Below are 8,347 nucleotides of genomic sequence, written 5' to 3' on the forward strand. Positions count from 1 at the left end.
TATAGAAAGGTTAATTTCTATCTCCAGAAACCATCAACAATCCTTCATACCTTTCGGGTGATTTCTCTCTGCAGTCTTTATTCATAGTGGGCTTATGAGCACAATTCTTTGCTATGGACCCTATAGCAACTGACTTAAAATTTTCGAGTCTCCATCGTTATTTTTATTCTAAATGAAGGGGATTAAATGGATAACCCTATATTTGTAGAGATTCAGAATTCGCGAGTTTATTAAATAAAGGGAAGGTGTTAGGCACCCTTTATTTCCCTTTGTACTCAAGGAGACCCCTTTTAGGTTTAGGTTTTCTAGGGTTTCAGAAGAATTATTTTCATGTTTATAAAATAAACGAGATTTATTTATTTTATTAGGGGACTCGCTTCAATTTTTGATTGAATGCCTACGTATCTCCTTATGGAGAATCAAAGTCTCAATTCGTAGTTCGGGGTTTGGTTGGTATTTTTTATAGGACTGTACAAGTGGTTTTGAACGATCCTTTGAAATTCGTCCTGTTTGAAAAATAGCGTAGTCATGGGCGTAGTTCGAAGTAACATTAGAAAGAAAGTGTACAAATCTCCTTTTGAAAGTGATTCTTGAATTTTGTTATATTAATGAAAAAAATAAGTTTGAGTTGGTTGGTATTTTGAGGCTTTTAAAATGAATATGATTATATTAAAATATTAGACTTTATTAAAATATATAAAATAGATGCTTTTAAAAGTTAGAAAAAAAAGGTTTTAATATCCTAAAAATATAGAAATACAAAATATTAAGTATAAAATTGAATAGTAATTTTTTTTAATAAAATAAAACAATTCATTCTCTAATTTAGGCTCAGGGGGATATATTAATGATTTTAAAGGTGTTTTAGCAAAATAATTAGGCCTAGATGTGAATTTGGACCCAATAAGGCAAAGGGGGGGTTTGTTTTACATGGCTTTTGTAAAAACGAGTAAAACGGGAGGGGTGTGAGTAGTATGGGCTTTGGGCCCAATGGATGACACCTTTGATCCGTTCGGTTCAGGTGTGGGAAGGAACATATGTTATGGTGCGCTTGCGTAACTATGGTATGTTTGATCTAATCAAACTGCTCCCAAGGTCTCGCCTCGGGCCGTTTATCTGTATGTCCAAAATGGGCAGCCGGGATGTAAAGCGACGGAGAATGTATGTTAACTCAGGGCTGTTTTTCTCATCTCCTTCTATTTCCATTTCCATTTCATTCTTCATTAACTTTCACTCTCTTATCCTCTCGTTTTCTATCTTCACCAAAAACCCAGAAAAAACCCAAATCAGAAACAAACCCTAAACCCCAATAATTCAGTCCCAAATCAACATTTAAATACCACAAAAATCTAATCAAGCTCAAGTTCCATAATACTCAAACATTCAATCTCAACAATTTCACATAAATTTGAGTTTCTGAAATACCTCGCCTTGCCGTTTTGAAGCTCCGAGTTTTCCGATCTACTTCTTCTAATCTCGTTCCTTTTTGCTTTTTTCTATGTACCAGCTTTGAGGACAGCGGGCGGTAGAGCAAGAGAGGGGGCTTAGGGTTTCGGTTCCGAAACCTAAGTCTTTTGCGAGAAATTCTGTTGCTGAGATTTCGGCTAAAGTTTTAACCGATTCTTCTTCTACTCCTTCCGTTTTGTAATTTTTTCCGTCCCTTTTTTGTTATCCTTAACTCTTTGATTGAGTTTTAATTTTGGAATGATTCTATGCAACTTATTAAAAGTTTAGATTTGATTTTAATTGAGTGTGGTTTTCAATGATGATTTGGCAAGATCGTGATATCTTCTCTGTGATTTGGGTTCAGATATTTGCAACAGATTTTAGTACCAATCCTTCTATTGTGATATTTCCTCTTTTGGCCCCGACGGTCTGCCTGCTTTGTTTTTTCAGAAATATTGGAATACGGTTGGAAACGATGTTGTAAAGGTAGTGCTGGATGTTCTCAATAACCATCGTGACCCCGCTGAACTTAATTCCACTTTTATAACCTTAATCTCGAAGATTAAAAACCCTCGCTTCCCACATGAATTTCGTCCCATAAGTCGGTGCAATGTAGTAATGAAAGCAGTTAAGAAATCTATTGCTAATAGGTTGAAAAGTATTATGCCATCTGTCATTTGCGAAGAAAAGAGCGCTTTTGTTAAAGGAAGATTGATAACGGATAATGCACTGATCACAATGAAATGTTTTCACTGGATGAAGAATAAAAGGTCTGTATAGGGAAGAGGTGTGTTGTTTTTATAGGAAGCTATGAAGCAACTCTAAGTTATTGTTCTTAGTCAAGAGTCTTGGCTAGGTATTGTCATGGAAGTGAGTCTTCTGCGATTGTTTGATATTGTAGGGTATCACTAATTGTGATTGAAGGGATTTGAGGAGGGCATCATACCTAAGTGAGTCTTAGGTAGAAGTATTGCATTGGGTAGTGATTAAGTGAGAAGTTGTAAACTGGAGGGTGTTTAGCTTCGAATTGGTACTGCTGATAGTGAACTTCAGTCCTGGTTTGGTATGCCCCCAGAGTAGGAGAGTTGCTCCGAACTGGATTAACAATCACTTGTGTTCTTTACCTTTTAGTACTGCGTGAAATTGTTTATATGTTGCATGTGTACTTCATGACAGACCAGATGTCTCGACATCTTATAGGACATATGGGTCTGTTGTGTAACACCCCTTTTATACCCCAAAATAAATAAGCATATAATCAGAGAATAAGCATGCATATAATTCAAAAGGGCGTCACATCGATGTTTTCAAAAACTAAAAGCTTTTAAAAAACTGACAGCATTTATCTACAATATACAATACACCTGGTCATTTTAAATAACACCTAAACATTTAATTACAATTTACACAGAATATGCAATCACAGCGGAAAATACTAAAATATTCATGCATTTCATAAAATGATTCATGTCCCATACCATAAATCATATCTCAATAATCATCTTAACATAAAATAAACCATAATCAGAATATTTGGCTTAAAAGCCTCTCAACAACAAGTAGCCAAATAAACAGATTCTCAAGTCATAGCATAATACATAACCAAATAGAAACATGAGTTCAACATGACTAGTCTACCCAGTGTTACATGACCAGAGCATGGACTCACTACCTAATCTCCAACAAACACGGAAGAATCTCCGACTAGATCACGCACGAGCTACTAAACTCCAGAACCTGCATGTCACCAAACGAGGGTAACATTAAAACAGAAGGGTGCGAATATGAATCATTATGAAGAAAGTATAATAAGATACAATGGTTAAATCAACAATTCAAGTAATTAATCACACTATGTATAACCATGTAGATAATAATAATCAATCTATATTTCACATGTTATCAACTATACAACAAGTATAAAGAGTATAATATTTCAATTCCAATATTATATTCTCAATTATGCACGCAACCATAATTATCACCTATTCACACATTTAATCAAATATGTATTCAAACATCACTCATTTCGATTATCAAGCTCATACACATATCACAACTACATCAACTTCACATATTCAATTATCGCATAATTCTAATGTGACTCAATGCAAGATATGTGACGCTATGCATGTGGTACCGCAATGTGAACCCAACGTTTCACCGCTTTCCGATTCAATATCTAGAATCCAAGCCACGCTTCCGATCCGGACAAGACCTAAGCCACCACGTATGTTTCTAATTAAGGATCAACGTATTCTACGTCTATTTCCATTCAAGGATCACCGTCTATTACCATGTGAACCCATAGTTTCACCGCTTCCACAATAAAGCCGACTATGCCATGAATGAATGTACAATTACAAACCAACTATGCAATTAAGATCATCTCATCAATCTTAACTTACCGCATACCCATAATAATTCAACTCTATGAATTATATATCAAATTGTACACAACATTCACAACACATTGATATCAATCCACATAATAGAAGCAATATTCGATTATGATTCACAAAATACAATTAACACTAGTAAATCATACTATCTCATGTTAATTCATATTGCCAACAAAATATAATAATATACTTCCAAACCAAGTATCAATTCATTAGTATTGGCCAAAATACAATTACGGTCAAACTTTCCAAAATACCGTAAGTTACCGACAAACAAATAATCAATTCAATATCTATTATATTCCAATCAATTATACTTATTAAAATTAATTTAACTATTAAGTAAATCAACTAATTGATAAATACACTTCATTAGTTCCAATTTACTATTTCATTTTCTATTACAAAACCAACATTTTAATATAAAAGATATTCAAATCGACACTATTTCGGTCGGTTTGTAAATAGCACAATTTCAATAAAATAACACTACCACGTTAATCTCCTAATTAAACTTAGCTACCACGTAAATTTTCATCAAATTCCAGACAACTAATTATACCGCTTAATTCAGCTATTTTGGTCAAACAGGACTGTTTTGAATTACATTTGTTCTATAATTGCTACTGTTTCACAATTTCATTATCCTATTGTTTCAATTATATAAATCATCTCATAATTATGCTTCCTAACACTTTGAATGAAAACCCAAATAATTATATCTAACTCAAAACCTCTAAAATTAATTATACTTAATAATACTAAATCATTATTATTATTATAAACTAATGAAATAATATATATTAGAAAACTTCAATATATTAGAAAACTTGAGTATATATATATATATATATATATATATATATATATATATATATATATATATATATATATATATATATATATATATATATATATATATATATATATATATATATATATATATATATATATATATATATATATATATATATATATATATATATATATATATATATATATATATATATATATATATATATATATATATATATATATATATATATATATATATATATATATATATATATATATAAACTCAGTAAGGTAGTAAAATAATGTATGTATATGTCAATAAATTGAAATTGGTTTATCACGCTACAGTATAAAATGCTATACTCCACTTCACTAACAGCATCGCTACAGTACCATTATATATACACTTATTCTATTTCTTTGGCTACAATATGGAAAGGAGTATATGGCACTTAGGGAAGGAGTTTGTATAACACTTGCAGAAACTATCACATTTCCATTTAATTCCAACTAAATATCACCTAATAGCTTAAATAGGTTTTCAAGTTCTCACAAATTAATCTATTTTAATTTAACACTAAATGGATCTAACTGATTAATTCCAAACAAAATTAACCATCACATATTCAAGAGTTACTCATCAAAACCTAACAATGTCAAAACCATACAAATTACGGATTTCAACCTAAACATGTTTCTACCCATTGACCCAATCGTACTAACCCATAATAATAAGGATTTCCCCCCTTACCTCTTCAATGTCTCCTCCAAACCCTAGCTCCCCTTTGTTCTTCCCCTTTTCTCTTTTTATCTTCTCTGCCTCTTTTCTTCTCTACTCGTGGAAAATGAAAAGGAATGAAGAGGAATGTTGTACCTCACTTCCTAACCCTTACCAATTACACAATATGGGCATAATTATAACACTCCCTATTTACTTCTAACTCCCACAAATAAGCCCAATATAATATAATCTATTTATTATTTCTATTTTATCTACTAAATTAAATAACACCAATAATTAAATAGATACAAATATACACATCAAGTTAATTAATATAATCAATTATTATACTATCTAACAATCAATTAATTAATTAACACACCAAATAAAGTCAAATAAAATAGTAAAATAAATACTGATAAAACCCTCTAATAACTCAATGTCTCATATTTCCGGTCAAATTTTAATTACTCGGAAAATTCCCAAAACGCTAAATATTAACTCATTAATATTTCTAATACTAAAAATATTAAAATTTTCGATGAAATATTGATCCGCTATCCCAAACTAGTACCGACTAAATCGTACCAAAATGCGAAAATTTCAATAAACATCAGAAGTGACTAAATTATGCAAATAATTATTAAAAATACCAAATAATATAATTACTAATATAATTAATAAAAATATTAATAAAAATCGGAATGTTAAATGCTGCACCAGAATTTCAATAAGACTCATGAGCAAACTTAAGTAGTAAGCAAAAGTTTATAAACTTACATGTGGTGTTTTACAAGCGACCACCCTATAAGTGGTTCAAAATTAGTTTGTTTATTTTGTTTTCGTCTCAACTTCCACTAAGTCAGAAATTTAATTTGTCTTTTTGGTTTCAATGGGATTAGCATCCTCTATTATGAGTAAAATGAGTTTTTATGATGCATGTTTATGGGCAGGGAAATAATTTGGGGTTTTTCTTGTATTTGTAGTGGTCGTAGTGGGTCTAGTTGGTAGTGTGGTGTTTGGGAAAGGATAAAATGGTTTTTTTGATAAGTTTTGGGGGTTTGGGGCGAGGGTACTAATTTAAGGGTCTAGTAAATTTAGGTTTTGAATCATTTAACTTGGCTTCAATTAGTTTATCTAGTCTCACATCTTGTGAAATAGAGTAAGGGCATTGAATAAAATTTTTATTTTGATTTATGGGTTTAAACTTAATATGAAATAATTAAGAACCTCATCTAGTAGTACTCCTAATACCATATTGTCGAATTTTTTAAATTAACTTGGTATTCTAAAACAGATCTTTGTTGTTTAAACTTAATTACAATTGAGCTTAGCGGTTTTCATAAGTTGAGAGGCCAAAACATAATTCAAAAGACCTTAAAAAAATGTTTCAATCAACTAATCGATTATTTTGAAACATCTACTATCAAGCATATACTAAGCAATTGACCAAAGAGACTAAAATATCTACTATCTATCTACTATCTACTATCTACTATTCTACTATCTACTATCAAGCATATACTAAGCAATTGACCAAAGAGACTAAAATATCCTTTCATCAAAATAAATTTGCACTGCAACTTGGACATAAAAGTAATTAACAAATTAAGCACTACTTTTTTCAACTATCCTCAAAGAATGTTACACCTGTTCATATTTCATTGGCCCAATTTCAAATTCAAATCCTAAATCCTAAATCGCCTAACCCTTTCCCCTTTATCGTGTAACCCTTTCCCCTCTCTCTTCTCTCTTTCTTTCAAAACCCTAAATCGCCATATCGGTTCACCGTTCATCTTCCTAGATTCATCAAATCGGATTCGTTAAGTCACCTTCTCCGACTGACACCTCTGACACCATCTCTCAGCTCCGATCTGCGCCGACGCACTTAGGAATTTTCGTTTGCAGGTTTTATGTTTCTTATATTTTTAACTTACAGCAACCATTCATCTTCCAAATCAAACAAACACTTCATTTGTTTCTGTAGATTGACCCTAAGATTTACAGTGTTTGTGAATCAAAACTCACTTCATTTCTATCTCTTTTCCCCCACAAACCCTAACACCTCCGCCGCCCCATTTCGTTTCTCATTCGAAAACCCATTCTCCTTTTCTCACTTATTTCACTCCTTCCTAGCCTCTGGATAAAGCATCAATATTTATGTATTAGGGATTTGAAGAAAATAACCAAGTTGAAGTTTTGAAGATTGACTTTCTTATTTTTTTTTCATTATTCTTTACTTCCAATGTTTATGCAGAAAATAACTTTGAAGATATATTTGAAGATGTTTTAGGTATTGATATAACCAAGTTGAAGTTTTAGGCATGGGTTTGATTTGATTTTTTTTTATTCTTCATACTTATTTTCTTCAATTTTTTATTCATAAAATTGTTGAATGTTAAATTTTTACCTTTTTGTCAACAATGTATTTTGCTTCAGGCATGATTGTCGCATATGCACATATAATATGGAAAAAATTGATGTGCATCACTTGCAATAATCTCCTATTATTGTTATTTCTGGAGGCATGGAGTCGGGATTCATACGGGTAAGCTAATCACTTGTCATTATAATTTGTCTGTTTATGTTTATTTCTGTGTATCAACATATATATATATATATATATATATATATATATATATATATATATATATATATATATATATATATATATATATATATATCAGCATTTTATTTCAAGGTCTTGATATATATATGCATATTATTTCACTTTGTTTGTTGGAGTTCAAAATATCGATGTGGTTATGGTGTCTATGAGTCAAAGAAGTTCAGTTGTTGACATTTCACCTACACATTTTCCAACTAGACATTCACCTGCTGAGGTTGAAGTTCCTACTACTACTCTAAGTTCAACTAGAAGCACAAGAAGCATTTTAAGATAATCTATGGACATGACTTGCCAAATAAGTCTATACATTATATATTTTCTGCTTTTGTTGATTTTGCACTAAATTGTTATACT

Source organism: Vicia villosa, linkage group LG3 (genome assembly GCF_029867415.1).
Source record: "Vicia villosa cultivar HV-30 ecotype Madison, WI linkage group LG3, Vvil1.0, whole genome shotgun sequence".
NCBI lineage: Eukaryota > Viridiplantae > Streptophyta > Magnoliopsida > Fabales > Fabaceae > Vicia > Vicia villosa.